The sequence below is a fragment of the Pelodiscus sinensis genome, chromosome 5, assembly GCF_049634645.1.
Source record: "Pelodiscus sinensis isolate JC-2024 chromosome 5, ASM4963464v1, whole genome shotgun sequence".
NCBI lineage: Eukaryota > Metazoa > Chordata > Testudines > Trionychidae > Pelodiscus > Pelodiscus sinensis.
Genome location: NC_134715.1, coordinates 49716466 through 49739588, shown reverse-complemented (window position 1 = coordinate 49739588; position 23123 = coordinate 49716466). Strand labels below are relative to the sequence as shown.

Sequence of the window (23123 nt, the reverse complement as noted above, 5' to 3'; positions counted from 1 at the left end):
TCGAGAGACTCCACCATGGGCAGCCAACCAAATCTGGCCTTTTGTTCACCTATGCAAAGTCACTGAGTTTGTTTCTGACTGCACACTAGGTTTACATAATCGTACATCCACTTCATTCATTTGAGTTATCCTAATTGACACTGCTGAAAAGAGAATCAAGCTTGTTATCTTCAGATTAGCATTTGGACGCAACTGTGCAGTTCTATTTCTGATGAGAGAGCTGGCCCCTGAAATTCAAATTAGTTATGTCTTCTGAGGATACACAAGTCAGGAACAAATTCATTTTTCTCCTAGGCTACGTCTACACTGGCCCCTTTTCCGGAAGGGGCATGTAAATTTCAGCAGTCGTCGTAGGGAAATCCGCGGGGGATTTAAATATCCCCCGCGGCATTTAAATAAAAATGTCCGCCTCTTTTTTCCGGCTTTTAAAAAAAAGATTCCTACTTCAAAGAGACATATTCCTACTTCAAAGAGCCTCCGGAAAAGGGCACTTTTTCCGGAGGATCGGGGCCAGTCTAGACGCTCTTTTCCGGCTTTTTTAAAAGCCGGAAAAAAGCGGCGGACATTTTTATTTAAATGCCGCGGGGGATATTTAAATCCCCCGCAGATTTCCCTACGACGACTGCTGAAATTTACATGCCCCTTCCGGAAAAGGGGCCAGTGTAGACGTAGCCCTATAGTTTCATTGTGTCTGTTGCGCTGAGTAAAGTATTAAACATAGTAAAAGGATCTTGTATTGTAAATTAACGCAGTTCTGGATTTTTCCCGTCATGCCTCAGACTAGAACACTAAGTCTGGGAATGATGTCAGGAGGACAAAGGGAAGGCAAAAAGTCTGAGACACTGTTAAAAAAAGCAATTAGCTGTAAGTAATCACTATTCATTTTGAAAGATTTATAGGTTGACTAAAATATTGAGTATCAGAGGGGTAGCCACGTTAGTCTGTAACTTTAAAAACAATGAATAGTCCTATAACATCTACAAAACAGCATTATTTCTGAATAACTGATATGAAATAACATAGTGTGTGTCTACACTACAGGTTGTATCTCCTTAACTGGGACTCTGTGGTCCAGTGTTGGATCACAGATGTTCCTGGACCGTAGAGCCCAGGTACAGGGAGGTGGGGCAGTGGGGGCCAGCAACTCAACTGGGAGCCCTGTGGAGCAGGGTGAAGGAGCAGCAGGGAGCATGGGCCATGTTGGCAAACCCCCTTGTTCAGGACTGGTCAAGTCTCAAGGGTGCTAGACGAGAGAGGTACAACCTGTAGAAGTAATTATTTCAAAATGATATCAAGTTGGAGGGCTTACTCGGACTCCTGTAACCCTCACCTCATGAGGAGTAAGGGAAGTCAAATGAAGAGGGCTCTTCTTTCGATTTCCTACTGTATAGACAGTTTAAGGCTTTTGGTGCTATTTCAACTTCAGCTATGCAATTGACATAGCTCAAGTTGCGTAGCTTAATTTGATTTTAGCCCTCTTGTGTAGACATACCTCCAGAGACTAACACATACAGATAAAAATTGTGTATATATATTTTATAAATGTTATGCTTAAAAAGCACACAGGATCTTTTTCAGGTGGATACGGCAACACACTGCATTTATTGACAATATAACAAAGTAGCATATCCATTTACACACACACAAGCCCTGCTGATAGAGTATTTACCAGTCTGTTGGTCGGCCTGACCTAGTGTCCAGATAGGTCAGGTGTGTGGAAGGAGCCGGGTCCTTGTCTGTCTGGATTACTGCTCCACTTGACAGGACAGGAACCTGAAGAATCATACAAGACACCGCATCCTTTATAGGATTTTCCTTCCATGCAAGTCTATGTATTTTGCCTTGTCAGGTCTTAATCACTTAGCATCAGTCAATCTTCTTATCAAGAGGAAGTTGTTCTCTCAGTCCTTTGATATGTGTATGTTGACGACCCTTGGGGGTGTTGTCTTTCTGGTGAAAGTTATTGTTTCCCTTTCAAGGGGTGCTTGCTGCTAGCTTCAGGATCTGTCAATCTGCCCCACTCCAATCTTCCATCTTCAAGGTGTTTAGTGCCGTTTGGTGCCGAACTGACTTCTTGGCTCCTCCTCTGACCATTTGGGCATGCAATAAGTGTGAAGGTTAGAGCTGGAGCTAAGTTAACAAAGCTGCCTGGGCTATTTGAGGCCTACATCTTGTATTTAAGTTTTTAATCCAAACCTTTTGCTATAACATATATTCATTGTAACTGACATATTAGTTACAAAATTCCAGGGCTACATGGCAAAACCCTTCTTCGAGCTCATCTGAAGAAGTAGGTTATGGTCAAGGTGCCCACAGAACTACTTGTTGTTGTTTTCATATTAAATGTAACCCTGATGATTGTTAAAGTTTTAACTTTTTTCGTAGGTGACTGACTTCTTTCTTCAGGGACTTCTTTCAATAAATATTGGTTTATATAAAGAAAGTGCCTTGAGTATTGAATCTATTTTGATTACTAGAAAGATGGGGACATAATTTATTTAATTAAACTTTAAGAATAGATACTGCTGCCAATAAATTAAAGTAAATTGAAGTACAAGATTTCCATTTGATAAATATAGTCTTCAAGGAATAACCAATATCTGTCAATGCACTAATATAATTTTGCTACTCTTTGCTGGAAAAGGAGGAGATAAAACTAATAAATGCACTGAGGACATGTGGAATATACTTTACGGTGTCATATCAAACTACCAGAATACAGTGGATGAACCCAGCATTACTTAGGGAGCTGCAAATGGCTCTAAGGAACCTTTCTTCCTTCCATGATACTAGCCTCCTGTTAAAAGTTAGCACTGCCCAAGCTGCTATATCCCCTTCTAACTTGTATTGATTCCCTCAGTGCTGTCCTAGCTCAGGGCATCTGTATTGTATTTCTTAGTGGTCTGGTGAGGTTCCCCTTCCTCTCCCCATATCTCGGGCATCAAGCTCTCTATCTAGCTCAATGATTCCAAACCTTTCCTATGGAGGAACCCCTAAAATAATTTTTCATATCCCGAGGAACCCCTATCTATGAAAACATTTGCTTGCCCAGAAAGTTGACAGCGGGGTGTGCAGTTCCATTACTGCTAAATTGTGAAGAAAATTTATTTGTAAAGAGCTGTTATATATGTATGTCAGCTTATCTTGTAAGAGAAAAATTATTTATTGCACGATTTCTCCTGGAACCCCTGACAATGGTCTGCAGAACCCCAGGGTTCCATGGAACCCTGGTTGAGAGAAACTGATCTAGCTGTTATCTCTCCTGGATGGAGATGTGTGTTCTCCCTTTTGATTGGCATATTGCCACGCTGAACAGTTCCTTGCTCCCTGCTCACACCACTAACACCAGTGGGGAGAGACTGTTCCAGAAGAAATTGCTTGCTTTCTGTTCAGAATTAAGTTCTTTAATGCCAGAGTTATAAGGTACCACAAAGGACTTACACTCAAAATCATATTTTAATCTTAAGATAAAAGACATTACAGTGAAAATATATTAAACAATGGAAGAACCTCCACATGTGCTAATAAGTTTATCATGGATTCTAACAAATTGTCCTTCAATCACTTCACCAAAAGCAATTTCTTGTGGCTAAGTTTTTCATAGCTTCAGCTCAGAATAAGCATCCTGTCTTACATAGCTTGTCCGTCCTTTCAACTGTCCCCCAATACTCGGGCTCTCCGTGGACTAGATGTCCTGTTGATTCGCTGGAATAGGAAGAAAGCCCTGAGCTAGTTTACATCCAGATTTTATTCACATCTCCTTTCTTTTGATTGTTGGTCCCTGTATAATTCAGTTTGAACTGGATGAGTACCTCTCCAAGGCATGGCTTTGAAGGACTGATAACTGAAGAATTTACATTAACATCACCACCTCTACTAGAGAAGGTATGTACAATTTTACAATTACACATACACAATTGCACTTGAATACACTACCTCAAAGGTATTAACCTTACATCAATAATGTTTAACTTAACGTAATAGCCTGAATATCCTGTAATTAAGATAAACTATTTCCTGTCTCTCAGGTGCAATTACACTGGTGAGGATTGCTAAACTTCTGTCTAGATTGCTAGCACTCATATTCATGATGCTTCCTGTATGATGGGGAGGGGAGAATGAGGGGATCTAGTTCAGAAATCCATGCTTGTGTTAGGGCAGCTGACCATTCTCCTATGGTGAGAGAATCCTCACTCGCTCCTTCAGAACAAGTATAAAGTTCCTTTCTGCACACAATGTTCAAATAAGTGTAATAGGGCTCAGAATCTGGCTCAGTAGCTGATGGCAAAACAAGAATAATAAAGATTAGGAGGCGTTCTTAGGTTTTTTTTATTGCTGTTTAAATGATGTGATCTGCCTCTTTATTATTCTACCTCTTTATGTTTTAATGAACATAACATTTTGAAGCATGTTCATCAAATCAAACTCTGTATAGAAGTAGGGTGACCTGCTGTCCTGTTTGCAATGGGACAATCTTGTATTTAAGTGTCTCTCCCCCAGCGGGTGTGTCTACTTTTTAAAAATGTGAAAATTCTTATTTATTGTCCCCTCCCATCAGCACTGGTGGGTCCTACTGCAAACCGGATCCTTGCTCGCTAGCCACCAGAGATGAGTGGGAGTGGGGTCCAATGGCTGACAGTGGGGGTGAGTGTGCAAGGCTGATGGTCAGCTAAAACTGCAGCATGCAGGGTTGGTCACTCCCTCTGCTGGTCCATCAGTGCAGTTGTGCTGCATAGGGTTGCCAGGTGCCCTGCTCTCCCCAACCCTCTCCCGGACAGCCCTGCTTCTTGGTGACTGGTTCTCTCCCTCCTCCTCCCCCAGGATCTCCTCCACCCAGCCCTGTTCCTCCCAGCTACCCCTGCTTCCTGGCAGCTGGTCTCCCTCCACCTGGCCAGCCCCGCTCCACCCCCATCTGAGATCAAGTGTGTCCGGTATTTTTTTTAAACCATCTGGTAACCCTACTGCTGCCATTTCTTGACCTCCCCATCCCCTCAGTGTTTCCAGCCAGTCCTAACTTCTGCTGTAGTAGCTGACGAATGTGGGCAGGCAATGGCCAAGGCACTTATGTGCTATGCCCCTTCACCACCACCTCCAGTCCTGCTGCTGCTCCATATCGGCCTCAGTGGGCTGCATCCTAATCCTGGCACTGTTCTTCAGCTCACCAATTGGCTGGCTTGTTCCTTCCCCCACTGCTTCTGGTTGGTTTGGCAGCCAGAGAAAGCTCAGGAGTCTCTGGTCTGGGGCACTAGCCAGATGGAGCCAAGCTCTGAAGATGCCAAAGCGCCACAGAGCTGGTATGAAGAAGCTTCTCAGCTTAGCTCTGCAGTGGAGGGGTGGAAGCTATTTCCAGCCTGTTTGTGCCCCAAACCTGCAGGTCTCCAAGGTGAGCTGCTTAGCATTCTCTTCACGTGCTGCCCCAGCCCTGGGTCCTGCCCCCAGGGTGTGCAAAGTTGTTCATTGCTCTAGGCACCCTTCTGCTACTGAGGTATTTCTCTCGCCAGGTTTGCTGAAGCTCCTGCACAAAGGTTTCCTGAGCCCTGGTGTCTAATACATCTTTGGGGCTTCACCACTTGCTCTCCATGCTGTGGCCAGGGGACAGGAGGTGGCTGGGTTATATCTGTGGCCAGCAGCTGTTTGGAGGTGTTGGCTGCTTTTTATGCTGTGGGGGCAGAAAGGGAAAAGCTGCTTCTAGTTACAGGGAAGCAGATGAGCAGGAGTGAAGAAATGACCTCTGGAAAAACATGGACCAAGTCATCCCTACTCCATCCCTATCCCACTTTGTCTGCAAGCGGCTCCAATTCCTTTCCTTCTGCACAGTGCTGAAAGGTGGCTGCTTTTTACCTTTTGCTGTGAACCCTGATAAAAATCTGGGGAGAGGGGCCTCTGACCCTGCTGTCTCCTACAGGTTGCCTTGAAAAGATGTGGTGTAAGGTAACAGGAGAGGCATGGAGGGTGGAAAGTGCTAGGTAGTGAGGTAGGGTCAAGTCAGACAGTCACCTCTATGTAAAAGGTGTACAGGAATGTGTATAATTTTTCCCCAAGCAAACTTTAAAGGTGAGAAGGTAAATACATTTTTAAAAAATAACATTCTCTACTCAGGCCTTTTTTTTTTTTTTTTTTAAACAGGGACTCAAACTTGATAATTTGAATGTTTGTACTGAATACTGATTGATCGCCAGTGAATTCACTTGAATACAAAACCAGGGGTCTTGCATTCAGCAAAGAGAAATATGGTCACTCTGTACATTAGTTGGAATCGCATCAATAACATTTATACATACTTTTAAGAGCTTGCCATGTTTGACATTTCTGCTAGAGCTTCAGAGGGGTAGCTGATTTAGACTGTAACAGGAAAAACTTAAACAACAAATAGTCTGGTGGCACTTTAAAGGCTCACACAACATGTAGATGAGAGAGCCTTGAACCAAAAAAGACCAATCACCTATACATGTCTTCTCACTCAGCATAAAACAAACACACCAGTTCCACTCTGGAGAAACAGATGGGGCAGCATTTGCATCTCCAGTATATAACACATTGTCTCTTGTTATCATAAAGATATGGTAGCTGCAATAGATACTCCCATCTAGTAAGAAAAAGACTAGGAGAAGATAAGAGGAAAAGGCAATGAGGGATGCAGAGGATTAACAGACCTGACTGTCTGATAGTGAATCATAGTTTGTAGAGATTTAGTTAATAAATTTGCTTCCCTTTTCTTTTTAATAAACCCTTTGTCACTTTCTTTTTTCTGATCAATGTGCTTTTAAATTCTGTATTAAGCAACAGTTTTAAACAAATCATTGGTTTTGCTGCTTGTTTCGTTGTGTTTTTTTTTTTTTTTTCTCAGCAAGGCATGTATCTTCTCAGGGCAATGTCAGTAGGGTTTCTTGAGTAATTGCTTTTTTTCTGTCATTGAATAATAGCTTAATTAACATAGCAAATCCCCATCCTAACTCTCCAGTAAACAAATCAGAGCTCTCCCTGGTCAGACTTTTCTCAGTTGCATCTCTTTTGTCCAGATTCCTCCATTTTTGAATAACATAATTTTGTCTTTAGGAATTGACCTCTTCCTTTTAGTCTGATATTACCTCTTTGTGTGCTGCCTCATTTCTATAGGGCATAACAGACTGTTTGTCACTACTTCACAGGGGAGAGGGCTTTAATGAATTGCAGAGGTTGTGCTTTAACTGACACTAATGCATTCTGTACTTTTTTTAATTAAGTCTGTAAAACTCCCTCAGTTAAGGTGGATAATTTTCTGACTTATGCCCTTCTATTTTTTATTGGTTTCCCTACTCCTAAAACTTACATTGAGTCACTTGTGGAACAATGAATGTAATTTCTTTAATCAGAGTATTATTCTTGAAGGGGCAGAGAACATTAAACATAACTTCCCTATATGGAAAATAGGTTTTTTTAAACTATTAACTTAGGAAACATTTTAGGGGAAATAGCTTTGAATGAATGTAACCTCCAAATACATATAGCATATTTTTTTCCTTTCCTGTGGCCTATTTAATTTGTATAATTCCTTCAGCATGGGTGAAATTACCCATGTTCACAGGGTTAGTACGAGGCCTACACACAATTAAATCAGTTAAGCCCATTGGTCTTGATTCAAATACCTTGAAGTCAATGGAATATTTTGTTTTTGTTCTGCACACACAATTAATAATCCCCCCCCCCCCAAAGTATTTCCACAGTGAAACAAATGCTGATCAGGTTAGAAATATAACCTGATGGGTCAAGGGCAAGAGAAAAAACATGTTTAAAGTCATCTCTATCAATTGGATGATGTTGATCATCAATTATCAAAGGCAATAAAGAATAAGTCTTGGGAGTGTTGTGATGTACACTGATGTGATATTAGATGAACTTTTGCATTGTTTTTACGGCTGTGAGCTGTCACCTCTGATTTCTGCAACATGAAGGACCTCCATCATCTGCAAAACCCACATAAGCACTTAGGGCCAGTAGAATCTATTTTCAGGGTGCATCATTCTCATGTGCATTGCTTACTACCATTGTTAATTGGCTCTTAATTAATGGATTTACCTGAGATCACTGCATGAAAACAGTGGTAAAAATCAAAATGGGTTTTTACATTTGAGGGATGGTAGTGGTTTATGCACATTTATAGCATTCCATAAAGTGTGTAGTCACATAAGGGCCCTTAACCTGAATAAAGGAAACTTACTACTGTAAGTTTTTTTTTAAAGCTACACTACATCAAACCAATCATTTTCTCGTGTGTGTGTGTGTGTGTGTGTGTGTGTGTGTGTGTGTGTGTGTAAAAGAAACCATATATATTTTAAAACTTGTAAAGACCTTTGCATCTACTATTTAGGCTTGGGGCATATCCAGAAAAGAATTGTAGGTCTCTCTTCTCCAGGGAGAAAATGAGTAGGAATTACTCGGGTTACAAATGATGCACGCATATGCAATAAAAATGAATCTTTTGAGCCTGTTCAGCAATTAAAGTTCTCCCACTTTTACATTAGTTCTGAAACAGTTTATTGTTTACACTGGGCTTAGCACATTCCTCTCACTGAAATTAGTTTATTAATACTGGTACTGTACACTCTTTATGACACGTAACTAAATGTGAAATATTTAAAACCAATGCATGAACTTGACAGTTCAACACCACATTTCAAACCATTTCATAGTCTTATTTTATATGACACTGGTGGATTCCACTAAGATTTGCCCATACAACTGTTTCCTTAGTAACTAATGTATTTCAAAGAGCAGATTAGAATAAAATAAGAAAATAGGTGGCATAAACAAAATATATGATAAGTGCTATAACATTTTATTCATATTTGTTTGGGAAAACATGCCACTTGTGAATAATGAACTGATTTCAAAGTCCTGACATAATAAAATGGGTTTGTTGTATAAACAGTGATCAGCTTGCAAAGCAAGAGAAACAAAATCTATACTATTGTATGATCCAAACTGGGGGGGAGGAGGGGAGAGAAGAGGGAAGAATGTTATCAAAGGGTGTATTGTTTAGTCAATGATATTTTTATATCTATTAATATATTCTCCAGAGATTGTTACAATTAGTGTTAGTATACCTTTTTAAAAATGTGCTTAAGTCCTTAGGAGCATGTAAGGTAGAATTCTGGTCCCATTTAAGTCTATTGTGAAGCTTCCACTGACTACAGTGGGTCAAGGATTTTACTTGTGGCTGTATTTTGTGGAAGTAGCTGTCCCCAATTTATCTACACGGTAGACTATTGTCCATCTGTATTGAATGAAGACAGGAGATCTTTATTATGAATTTGATTTGACCGGAACTTGATTACTGGATGTCTGGGACCATCCCGTATGTAAGTGTACAATGCAGGCAAATCCATGAAGGGAGGATTTAATACACTTAAATTCTGATTTACCATCCAGGCTTCGCTGGGATTTGGGAAACCAAGTTTGGATACATGGATTGGAACACACAGGACTAAAATGAACCTGTACAGGAGATAAGGCTTTCTCTGAGGCCCTTCCTACACCATGTGACACACTCACAGAAAATAAGGAACATCACAAACCTCTCCACGTTCTGCTCCAAATGTAAGATGTGCCTCTCTAATATGAACACAGTAGTATTAACATTTTTAAAACTACCCCAAAACCTTACCAAACGAAACACACAGATCTTCCCTAGTGAGAGAGAAACTCCACATGACGTGTTGGTCCTGCTGTGTAGAGCAGGAATGAAAAGTGTTCAATTGAAATATTTTTGAATTAAGCATTTTCTCTTTGGAAAATTGGTTTTTTTGTCCAAATCAAAGTTTTGCAATCTAATGCTCAGATTTCACAGTGAGGGCCTATAACATAGGCTAGAGCAGCCAAATTCCTGATGCTGAAAAATTATTTAGCTACAATTAACTTAACTAAATATTAACATTCCATTAGGAGACCTATTAGTTTGGCTAGGAAGGAAACCCTGATGAGCATGCAAAACTCCTTGCTTTCACTGAACCTAGGGAAAATGATGAGAGTGCAGAACTACTGGTCATAATAGGAGCAATAGATTTGTCATCAGTTCTGTTTCTGGACAAGTAATCAAAGTACAGATGCTTCATACTAGAAAGGTGATTTTAATTCCCAATGTGGTTGACTTTATTTGGAAGACAAAGTCCCTGCAAAGAGTTCCTGCAATTAGTTTATTGCAAAGATAAAGTTCCTAGAAAGCACTAGCAAAGAGTATGGAGGTAGAGGTAAAGTAGAATCCTGCAAAGTGTCTTAATGCACCCTTCTTTACTGCATCCTTGCAGGAGAATGTTATGAACCCAGAAGGCTGGGAAATGAGTGAACATTGGATTAGGTGCACAATCCCAGTGCACATTCCTGAATAGGCATGTTACTCTGATTTGGGCCATAAAGAGTACTTGGTGCTCTGCCATAGTATTAAGATTTTTTTATAGCAATGTTGGTCTTCTCTGATTATTTTAAATACCCATTGGGCCTCTAGAGCACACATCCTGGAATCCAAAGGAGTTTCTCCTTCTTGTCTTGAGACATCTGCACTTAGATTTTCTAGGATTAGCAAATGTAGAATTGTTAGGGGATTTCACAGCATTATGTTCCTCCTGCACATGGGGCATTTTGTGACAGTTTGTTTGTTTGTATGAAGACACAAGCATTGGCAAGAGCAAGGCTACAAGAGCATGGTTCCTACTAGAGCAACACATTTTTGGTGGTCTGTTGCTTGTGGTCGCACTGACACTTTCCTCAAAAGTATTTAAATTTACTTTAGGAAGACCAAATCAGTATGCTCATGTATGCATCCATATATTGTCATTTACATGGGTTTTATCTTCACAGATGTAACAAATAGTGCTGCAGAAAGTGATATTTCTATGTTAATATCATCTTTCACAGACCCCTTAGCTACTGGGGAGGCTTTGAAAAGTGATATCTGCTGTGAAAAAGTGACACTTGTATTTTTGTTAATATCACTTTTCTCAGCAAGTCCCAGGACAAATTAAGCATAGGATAGTGGCAGAAGCCAGAGGTTGATGGTAGAATGGATGTGGAGGCAGTGGGAACTAGGGACGATAGAGCCTCACCATCTTGCAGCCAAAGCCAGGGGTTGGCATCCTCTGCTGCATAGCCAGTGCCCAGAGCCAGAGGCAGCTTCACAACCATAGTTGAAGATTGGAGCCTACTGCTACATGGCCATAGCTGTGAGTAAGCAGCCAGGGCCTGGAACTGGGTGCTGAAATTTAAGGCTGCATAGTTGGAGTGAGAGTGGAGGGAAGTGCCTGGCATTTGCTGGTGAGTGGCCAGCGGTTTGCATCTAGGGTTAGTTCCTGCGAGGGAGGTGACAGACTAGTCCACTGTCAAATAAGCAAATGCTTATTGGCTAGCTGACAGGCTAGTCCACTAGTCATTCCCCCCTTGCTGCCTTTATCAGGAAGGGAGGAGGAAAGGAAGGGGTACTTAAAAGCCACAATGCCATGTATAGCCTGAGGCCAGGCTCCACGTGGTACTGCTGCTTTGAAATACCCCATGCAGCCCGGGGCCAGTTGGGGTGGCCCCAGGCTCCATGTGGCATTTCGAAGTGGCAGTGCTATGTGGAGCCCACAATCAGCTGGGGATTCCTCCGCTGATTCTGGGTGTTTCAAAGCAACAGTGCTGAGGGGAGCTCGGGGTCAGTGGGAGAGTCTCAGTGGATCCTGGGTTCCACCTCTTTGAAATGACAAGAGGTACCTGTCCCCAGGATCTCCATCGTGTGTTAAAGTGGCAGCATCGCATTGATGCCTGGGTCAGCAAGCAAGTCCCTAGCTGAGTCTGAGCTTAACACAGAGCTTTCATCTTCGAAGTGTAGCCCTAGGGCTGATGCTACACTTCAAAGGTGGAGGCGCCCTATTAACTAATCAAATAGTTGATGCAAAATGCATCGCCTATTCAATTTAGTCAATAACTTGATATTTAATAGCCCTGGTACATGAGTCCTGAACCCCAGACAGGGCAGGGCTCATTAAGCAGCTGCATAGCTTGTGGGTGGGCACTGATCCATGGCTAGAGCCCAATGTCCTGACAAGCTTCCAAAGTCCTGCTGCTGGACCCCACATCTCTAGGAGCAACAGGGCTGGATGGCCAATACTTTGTTGTCTCCCCCTGCATCCCCATCACTGTCCAAGAGACTGTTGTGGCTGCACAAAAAGCCCCCTCATGTCAGTATTTGAGAGAAGCACTAAAGCAGTGTTTCTTAAACTCTTTAAGACTGAGAAAAATCAAAACAAATTATGGGGAACACAAAGGATTTCTTTGGGGTGGGTGAGGGAAAGTTTGGGAGGGTGGAAAGGTTTGGAGGGAAATTACTGAGCAGAAAAAAGGGTTGGAGGAAATTTGAGCAAAAAAGTTGCCTGCCCCTTTAAGGGTTGCCATTTTGAATTCTGTTCTCCGTGGCACATCGATGTGCCACAGAACACACTTTAAGCAACACTGCACTAGAGACCACTGCATCATGGCTAAATTGCTTTGGTGACAAAAGTAGCAGATACTACACTTGAAATATTTGTTGATTCACTTTTTTGGTCAACAGAGAATCTCCAGAACTGAGGGAAGAGGTCGAAATACATACTGAGAAATGTAAAGCCTTTCTGCAGCTGTGCTATGTGCAAGATACAGAGCTTTAGATTTAGCAGCCCTTCGGCACAGGACAAACATCATAAACCTCCAGTGGAATAATTTCCTTTTCCAGGAGAATCGTAGGAATGTATTTGTAGAACAGATGCACTAGAATACTGATGAAGGTTTAATTTAGGTTTCTTTGAAAAAATCCCTTTGTTTATGGTCATTGTAAAATCTTCCATACTGCCTATACAGAATGGCTATTTGCTCTAAAATAAATGTATAAATTAGGGAACTCAGAGTTTTGATAGTTGCCTTATTTAGTACAGCAGGGCATGTATCATGTTTATGAGCCTTGTCTTTTACATCTCAAATCAAACTGCCCGAAGACACAGTATGCAATGCAGCTTTTTTAAATACAATACAGATTTTTTTTAATTTACAACAGGTTGTACCTCCCTGACCTGGCACCCTCAGGCCCAACTAGTCCCAAACTAGGGAATTTGCTGGAGCAGAGGAGATCAGCTGCAGAACTCTGCTTTGGCAGGAGGAGATGAACCAGCATTGACAAGGGTTGGGACTGGGCAGGGTGGCTATGGAGTCCTCCTCCGTGAGCACTCCTGGCCCCAGCTGCAGGGCTCCATAGCCACCCTGCCTCTTCCCCTGAGCATCCTCCACTCCTTCCCTGAGCTGGAGCACTGCAAACGAACTATTTGTGGAGTTCCAGAAGCTCTCAGGAGCAGGAGCAGCCATGGGGATGCTGGACTGTGATGTTGCCAAATGATGGAAGTCTGCACTTTAGATGTCTTCTCAAAAGTGTAAAGCTCTCAAAAGAAGCCATATAGAGTGTCAATAATTAAAAGGCCATTTCTTAAAACCATATATAATTACAAGATATTTACTGAGGGTAAGATGGAATTTATACACCACTGAGAAACTGCAATCCAGTGAGAGATTTTTCTCTTTAAAACATATTGTTCAAATTACATTATTTACTGAATAATCACTCATTATATGGAAATGAAACCATGCATCAATTGTGAAACCATAAGAACAAGAATTTTATAAGTATGTTCAACCTGCTTCGTTTTAACTTATTCTTTCAAGACCTCAGGATGAAAATGTAATGATTTTCCTCCTGCACAGAATAGAATTTTTGGCCATTTCTATTGGATATAAAATATTAAATAATACTTCTGTCAACCCCCCTTAAAAACTGATTTTAAATTGAGTCACTCAGTTTTGACCCAAATTTATTTCTCATAAATTTAACTAGCTATAATAACAAAGGGTAAGGTAACACAAATCTGAATCAAGAAAATTAATTTGTATTTAACGATTACACATGATTGATAAACAACATTTGCATCTCTTTAACCTTCTGCCTTTGTTAGTTTGTGTTGTATAACTTTGTGGTTTTTGTTGCATGTTTTAAAAAAGACTTATTCAGGTATTTGAGACTTAGCTGTCTGGGAGCCTGTATCATCTGTCATCCGTTTTAAGCTCTAAGTCCTTAAACATCATGATCCTCTCTGTCAACCCTATTTCCTTCTTAGTTTGAAATCATGTGAAATTCACAAGATTTAGGTTAGTTCATGAATGACAGTTTTCAGAACTAATACAGAAATATTAGGAAAATTTGTTAATATATGTAATGATTATGTTCCAACAAATTAATTTTATTCTCTTGTATTTTTTCCTACAATGTTGACCCTTTTAAAATCAGCATTTACAACTGCTGTGAAGCAAGTAACATGCCTTGGTTATTTTCTATTAGATTGCAGCAGCCCTTCCTTTGGGAAGCCAGTATAAAGTGAAGTGACCCAAGGTTTTTTTTCTGGGGCCATTTTTTTTCAACATCTTTATTAATGACCTGGATGAGGGGATGGATTGCACCTTCAGCAAGTTTGCAGTTGACATTAAGGTAGGCAGAGGTAAATATGCTGGAGAGTAGAGACAGGGTCCAGAGTGACCTAGACAAATTTAAAAGGCTGAAATTACATTAAACGTATCCCTTCATTGATCACAGGATGCTGTTATTTATTAAAACAATGAAACCAAAAATTCCACTGAATGTGAGTTTGTCTACAGCAGTTACCAACGATGATAGCTATGACTTCATAGAATCATACGGCTGGAAGAGTCCTCAGGAGGTCGGACAGATCTTAGACTTGGGATTGAAAAATCCATAATTTTAGCAATATATTAGTAAATCTGTGTGAGTACAAACTGCATTTGATTTAATCCTCTCTGATTGTAGATACATTACCAATGAGGGAGTGAAAAGAGTTAAAAACAATTTTTCCATTTCTTGCCACTAATGCAAAATGGAGTGAATGTTTTTATGACTTCTCCACTTAGGAATCTAGCAGAAATCAGTCTAGCTTCAGCTTCCAATGTTTGGATTGTATTTTATCTTTCTCTGCCAAATTGAATGTCTTTTTATTAAATATTTTTCCCCGTGTAGATAATGGAATATTGTAATGGTTGCCTCTTAACCTTCATTTTAAGAGATCTCTTTGAATCTAAAGCTATAAAGGGTGTTTTCTAATTCTTTAATCATTCTTGTGACTCTTCTCTGAACCATCACCCATTTATCAACATCAATCCTAAATTGTGCAAAAGAGAGAAACAACATTTTCCAACTGCTGTCACACCAGCACCAAATACATAGGTAATGTGTATCTACTCCTCCTTGAGCTTCCTTTTTATATACCTCCCAGAGTCATACTAGCATTTTTGACTGCAGCATCACACTTGGACATCATATTTAGCTGATTATTCTCCACAATCTATCCTGGTCCACAAATTTTGTTTCCTAGATGTATGCCCTTATGTTTAGCTTCGTTAAAATGCACATTTTTTAGTTGAATCCAGTTATCAAATGGTCACAATCACTGAGTCAGTAACCTGTTACAAATTAGGATTGGATCCTGGATTTGCTTAACTTCATGGGACTATTCTCAGTAAGGCTGAGCATATACATAAGCATTGGCAGAATCTCACTTCAATTTTTCGTTAAACTAAGTTTCTGATCCTACACTGTGGTCTGTGCAGGTGAATAGCTGAATCTGCACAGAAGATTGTCTCCAGTGGGGGGGCCTGTGCAAGTGCCTTAGTCCACCATTGTGCATCACTGTGCAGGACTGAGACCCAGATAACAATTGATATTTTGGTAAATATTTCAATTAGAGAAGCTTTTTGGAACATAAATGTAATTTAGTTTCTGAGATCTGCATTGGCAGCAAAAACCAAAGCTACTCTAGTGTCATGATATATTTTGTAAAACTTCAGTGTAATTCATGACTGCATGACCCCAATACAAGTTTTTTTTAAAAAGTTTCTCATAACCATGAAATTCACATCCAATGCACTTCAGTTTCAAAAATTTTCAAATGTTTTATGTAAATCAACTTTTGCACAATGCTCTTTTTAAAATGTTCACATGGCCTCAACTTGTATTTAAGTGAAATATGATAGTAGCAACGTGTGTTACACCACAGATAAATCATCAAAATGAAAAAAAAAACCCAAATATATTTTTAGTTTAGTTTTTTTCACACCATGAGGTACCTTCTTATCCCGTGAAGCTAAAAAGACACCTGATATAGATCACAGATTAATTTTCTGTTGTAGAAAAATAAAATTACTTACAAAAGGTTTAAGAAATACATGTATGTACATACAGGTGTGGCATGCCACTCAGTTTGGAGTCTTCTGTCAGAAATGGCTCTCCTTGGGCTTGTTCTCATACATATCAGGAATAGTGCTGCCACTGTCTTTAAATTACGTGATGTTAAGTATTGCTCCTTGTCTCAAGCTTTTTTACTTTTTACCTCTTCGTTTCTTGTACTTGAGCAGAGGGGAACAACAGATTGGCTTACTGTCATACATCATCTCTTGCCCTCTGAGAAGGTGATGAGTTCTTAGGTGTTGAGGCTTTTGCAACAGATATTTCTAGGTTTGATTTTTAAATCTAACTTTGGCTCAGTTAGCAGTCATCTCTGTATGACAGTTTCATTTACTTCACATGCTAATCTGTCACTTAACATGGCATCTCTCCCTGCCCCCAAATTCACAGCATTCATTTATAAGCTTTGCATTTCCAACAAATGCGAAAAGAGATTCACCTTAATGCTGAACCCTGCCATTACGTTTGAATCTCTTTGACTGCTGATAGCTAGGGGGTGATAGTGGTCTTTTAAAAGGTCTATAATATCTAGAAGTAACTATCATTTTGTGATTTAGTGACAATTTATCTGAATGTTTCACTTTCTCAAATGATTAATACAATGATATTTTGCTTTTGCCATATCCATATTATAATTTTCAAGACTCCCTCCCACCCCCAACATCCATGTATCTCCATCTTTCTCTTTTCCCATCTTGTGTCATGGAAACCTACTTATGACATTTGCAAGATTCATCTCAGCAGAATTTTAACATTAGGCACACGATTATAATACCTAATTCCTATAAAGCACTTAGGAGTTCGAAGCACTTGACAGAATGTTAATTGGTCACATTTTCTGTTTGTTTTGCTGCAAAATGTAGTTTATATAAAATTTAGATTGTTTTTCTTTTTTGATTTTGCTAAACTTTTTTTTCTAATGGAAAAATTGAAATTAAATATTTCATTTTGAGTTAGATTAGTCACAGATTGAAACATTTATGTTTTCCAAACCAAATCAACATGTTTTGTCTCCAGTGGAGTAACTACTGACCTGAAGTACTGCTTTGGTGGCTGTGCTGCATTATGGAAGTCATATATTCACAGTGTGTCAGTTTTAACCATTCTGGGAGCCTAGCCCAAATAGTCACATGATGCACCATCACAGCTCAGAGGAACACAGTTCAGTGGTGAACCAGACTAAAAGAAAACATGTCGGTGAATTTCAAAAAGTTTGGATTGAAAATCTTGAAATTAAACTTTTAGAGATTTCTAACTACATTTTTGACACTTTTTAATTCAATGAAAATATTAAATAGTTTGACACTCTAGGTCAAACTAATTTTGTGCAGGATAGAAAGTCTACATTTCTACTGCTATATATCATCATCCCTATTCTACATGTGAGGAAATCAAGTCATAGAACTGCAAAGTGACCCATTCTCACCTGGCAGGCCAGAAATAGAGCTAGGAGTCTAATTCACCTTGCCTAAGTTAGAACTCTTGTCATTAAATTCCACTTTTGCTCTTCAAAGAGTGAGACATTTTTGTAGATTTCCACTGGGAGCACCAACCAACCAACTACATCGGAAACAAACATACATTTAAAAATCCTGTTCCTCTTTCTCTCAATCTAAAAGGTAAGACGTATGCCATGTTTGAGGAGCAACTAATTTAGGAAATATTTTGCCTACTGATACCTAAAGAGATGTGTACCATGCATTTAGGGAAGAGCCTCCCAGCTGCAACAGACAGACTCTCACTAACTCAACTTCAACAAAAAGTAACTATTATGTGTGTTCTGGCTCAGGTAGAAGCTCAGATAGCTAGCCCACTCTTACCATTTTTAGTGTACTACTTGGGGCCCTGATAGCACTACTCTGTGCAGCTGAGCAGGGAGACTTGCTTCCAGCTGAAATGCAGAGGTACCTTAATATGTTACCCTACTACCTCTTAGCAGTGAAGATGCTGGGAATCAGTTTGCTTGTGCTACAGCAAATGTGAGTTAATGAGTTGTCTATAAAACTCCTGCTTTTACCAATGATTAGTTTATAAAACTCCTGCTTTTACCAATGATTAGTTAACAATAAAGACTGTGTGAAGCAACTGCTTCTGCTTTCATTAGCATTGCACCATCTCCAGAATCTGTGCTTTTAGTTATAATTCTTCTAATAACTTGGCTGAAGACAGAATAGATTTGGCATTACTGGTGAAATTTTAAACTATTCATGATTTTCGTGGGGGGCATTTGTTCTATTGTCACTGGCCATCAGCAGTATCAGGGAGGAGGAACAAGAGCACCAATGAGGATTGCAGGCAGGAATGAAACTCAGCTGCTTCTCGGATGGATGGTTTTTCAGCAGACAGCCCAACCCAAGTTCTGACTTACTGAAGGACAATCTCCACAAATTGATGTATTTGTGTTCCTCTATGGAAGGGGGTTAATTGCGGAAGAACTCTGTACCTGTGAAGTATGGGGAAGGTGAGGCCTGCATTTCCCCTCCTCCCCCTTCCCTACTGATGAGCCAGAAACAAGGCTCTAGGAACATACGCCATTGTAGCAAGAACTAATTGTAGGTAAGGATGGGAACATTATCATCCTGTTTACCCAGATGTACTGATCATGTAAACAAAGTCAAAGGACAAGCAGTATAGCTGAGCCATACTGTAACAAGCGATGAGTAACTCCTGGAACTTTCCAAACTGCTAAAGGAGGTAGAGAAACTGCATGTGAGCTGCACAACCGTATGCCAATTTGGACCTCACCGATGGGCTTTGTTATCGGCACAGATGATGTCCCGCTTCATCTGCTGAAACAGGGTTCCCAGCTTGCAGAAGGGATGTAAGACATCACTTTTCCTATCATATTGTTCTTTAGTTAAGGGACATAGCTGATAGCTGTCAGAAAATAAACTGCTTGTTTGCAGATACCTGTGCAGTGTGTTTTTGTAATTTGAGAACCCAGTGTCAGACCTGAGACTGACTTTTGCCTGCAACACCCTACCAACTCACTTTAAAATTTTCCATGAATGATGTACTCAAAGCATGACACCAATGTAAAATTTTTCTCAACCTGTGTGCTATATGCATATTTTTAACCTCAATACATTTTTTTAACTCTTCGGTTTGTGTGTGGTTTGCCAGTGCAAATGGCTACCAGTGTTTGATTACCCTGGGATCAGTTGGCTGCAGGGAGCCTTAGGAGAAGAGTGGCTCCTGGAGGGTATGTCTACATGACAGTGCTAATTTGAACTAACTTATTTCAAATAGTTAATTCGAAATAAGCTAATTTGAAATAACATATCTAGACCCAAAAACTCATTCAAATTAGAAGAAGGTGGCTGGCTCATCCTGTGCCAGGTGCAGGGTCTGGCTGGGTGCTGTCAGGCTTGCAACTGACACAAGCACTGTAGCCAGACATTGCCCCTTTAAGGGCTCCAGGGCCAGGAGGGGGGCAGAAGAGTTTTCCTGGTTTGGCCCAGAGTGGCCACCAGGGCAATCTGGGAAGGGCTAGCTTCCAGCTAGTTCGAATTAAGTGGCTACACAGCCCTTAATTCGAACTACTTAATTCGAACTAGGCGTTACTCCTTGTAGAATGAGGTTTACCTAGTTTGAATTAAGCGCTCCGCTATTTCAAATTAAATTTGAAATAGCTGTTTGCACGTATAGCTGCTATTAAAGTTAGTTCAAATTAACGGCTGTTAGTTTGAATTAACTTTGTAGTGTAGATGTACCCGGCGAGACTAGCCAGTAGGGAAAAACGAGTGTTAGCAGGAACTGGGAAGAGCTTCTGATCCGCAGCCCAAAAAAGCCCCCAAACCTGTATTGTGCTCCAAGTAACTAGCCAGCTGTGGAGATGGCTGGTGAAGGTGAGACATCACTCACTGGGGTACCTGCTGATTTTTCTGTTTCAGCCCATGAGGAAGTAAGGCCTCTGGGGGGTGTGTGTGTGTGTGTGTGTGGGGGGGGGGTGTAATTAAAACAGGGCTACTCAACTTTGGAAGCCCTGGGGCCTACAATGATTGATACTCTCAGCATGTGCCAAGAGCCTTAACTTAAGTTTGGCTGGCTTCTTTCACACTGACGGGCATGAATACAAAGATTAAGCTTTAAGCCATGATGCTAGACCCAAACATGGCCAGTATGAGCCAGTCAGCACCTCTCAGGCTTTGCCCACAAGGCTAAGCAACCAGGACTTCCCACAATGCCCTGGCACTTCCTCCTGGGGGCTAGAAAAGCAGACACCCTGTCTGCTTGCGTCTTTCAATGATCACCCCACCAGGGAGATACCTCGCCATTGGAGAGTTTGTTCCTAGTGGAGGCCATATTCAAAAGATCCCACCTGCGGGCCATGTGTTAAGCTCCGTGTAAACCCAAACCACACCGTGGTACGCAAACAAACAGGCCTAGCCCTAGTATAGAAGTTGTACTGGCAAACATATTAGCTGGATATAACTCAAATTGTTGCTTCACCATTTGTGAGAAAAACAGTACTTTAAAGACAGCGTGACAACCATTTTAACAAAGTTCTACCCAGTCTTCACTATACATTCAAATTATGAGCTAAACCATTTCTTTGAGAGGGAAAGTATTTTATAAAACATCTATTTCTATAATATTAGGGGGCTCTTATGTGAGTCAATATGTATATTACCTCTGTAGTAGACGTGCATATTTTGGTTTCATAGAATACACTGAGCTTCCCTCTGCAATCTGTGACTTCAGGTACTGGATCAGCATTTAGCCTGTGAAAACGTGACCAACCTGGTGTGATATTTCCAAACTGGGGTTTCTCTTTGCTAGTAATATTTTTTTCAAGTGAATGATAAGCCGTTTCCTTAGCACAATTGTATTTTTTCTGTTCACCAGAAAAATGCAACACACAATACTATTTTATATTCTCGTATCCATAATCAAGGATATTTTCTAGGCACTTTACAAAAGCTTAATATTTAGAATTGACCCACTCCCTACTCTACAGAGCTTACAGTCTAGACAAAAGGTAAAAAGTGTAGTAAAGTCAGAGTCACAGGCAAATCCAGAAATAGATCTAGAGCTCCAAACTCGGTCTAATGCCATCACTACTGAAATGCTCTTCAGGCGATTTCATTTAATCTTTCTCTTAAAACTGGGAGGAGATACATTACTGGTTTTACCTGCAAAGCTTTTTGAACAGCTTCGTTGCAAATCATGGTAAACCCTTAAGATATTTCACTTCCTAGAAGAAGTGCCTTTTTTCTTTTTTTTAAAAATCTGAAACGAAAAACTCATCTGAATTCTACAACGAGTATTATAGTAGCTACGGCATTCAAGAGTAGAAATATGGATATTCCCTTGCTGCTTACAGCTGTAATTGAGAATGGAAATGCTAATATAATGTGAAAATTTCGCTCTGTCAGCAAAACTTTTCACTCTGTTGCTCTTATTATATATTTATCTATGGTAAAAGGCTGATTAGGTATCATGAAGCTGTAATTTAAAATTATATATGTGTATTGCTTTAGTCTAACTTTGAACAGAATCGGGTCCAACAACAGGGAATGGGGGGAGCAACTGCCCTGAAATCCAAAAGGTCCAAGTACAGGCAGTCCCCGGATTACGTACAAGATAGGGACTGTAGGTTTGTTCTTAAGTTGAATCTGTATGTAAGTCGGAACTGGCGTCCAGATTCAGCCACTGCTGAAACTGACCGCCAGTTCTGACTTACATACAGAATCAACTTAAGAACCCCAAGTGTCCCCAAGTCAACTGCTGCTGAAATTGATCAGCAGCTGATTCCAGGAAGCCCGGGGCAGAGCAACTCTGCCTCGGGCTTCCTGTAGTCAGCGCTGGTCAGTTTCAGCAGCGGCTGAATCAGGACGCCTGGGGCAGAGCAGCTGGGGTGCTGCTGGGTTGGACCAGTAGCGCCCAGAGCGGCGCTGCGGGACCAACCGGCAGCACCCCAGCTGCTCTGCCACAGGCGTCAGGAGAAAAGCCTAGTCTGCTGGGGGGAGGAGGGGGGCATACTAGCTGCACCCCCCCACACCCCAGCAGACCAGGAAGACACGGGCGGCGGACCGAGACGCACCACGGTCCCGCCGCCTGGGTCCTCCGCAGCTTTGCTCCCCATCTCCCTGGTCTGCTGGAGACCAGCAGACCAGGGAGACGGGGAGCAAAGCCTCTGAGGATGCCGGCAGCGGGACTGCCGCGGGGAGTCAGGGCTGTCCTGCTGCCGCCTTCCTCCGCGGCTTTGCAAAGCCTTGAGGAAGCCGGCAGTGGAGCAGCCCAGGTGCGCCTGGGGTGCCCCGCTGCCCGAGCCCCCCCCTCGGCTTTGCAAAGCCGCGGGGAAGCCGGAAGCGGAGCAGCCCAGGCACGCCTGGGGTGCCCCGCTGCCCGAGCCCCCCCTCGGCTTTGCAAAGCCACGGGGAAGCCGGCAGCGGAGCAGCCTAGGCGCGCCGGCTTCCCTGCTGCCGGCTTCCCCGCGGCTTTGCAAAGCTGTGGGGGGGCTCGGGCAGCAAGGCCGCCTAGGTGCGCCTGGACTGCTCCGCTTCTGGCTTCCCCGCGGCTTTGCAAAGCCGCGGGGGAGGGGGGGGGGCTTGGGCAGCCCAGGCACCCCTGGGCTGCCCGAGCCTGTCCGCGGCTTTGCTCTGCGTCTTCCTGGCCTGCAGACCAGGGAGATGCAGAGAAAGCCCCAGAGTACACGGGCGGCAGGACCGCGAGGTCCCGCAGTCCGTGTACTCTGGGGCAGCCCCGTTTATAACTGCGGATCCGCGTAAGTCGGGGACTGCCTGTACTCCCATCAACTGCTGCTGTAGCTGCGGCATCAGCTGGAGCCCTAGGCAGTACACTGTGGGAAGCACTAAGGATGGGCAGGGAACAGCATGCT

At 41.8% G+C, this 23123-nt stretch overlaps 1 long non-coding RNA gene across 3 annotated transcripts in view; it reads left to right on the top strand.

Annotated features, from left to right (window-relative positions):
* LOC102455721 (uncharacterized) overlaps positions 1-23123 on the top strand; it is a 110992-nt gene that overhangs the window by 37926 nt on the left and 49943 nt on the right. Inside the window, exons 2-3 of one of the 3 annotated variants that reach the window (XR_012903836.1) lie at positions 3795-3885; positions 9409-9576. The exons of 1 other annotated variant lie outside the window; for it this stretch is intronic. This is a non-coding gene — a long non-coding RNA (uncharacterized LOC102455721). The remainder of the gene's footprint in view (positions 1-3794; positions 3886-9408; positions 9577-23123) is intronic. One more of the 3 variants, XR_012903837.1, reaches the window with a different exon arrangement.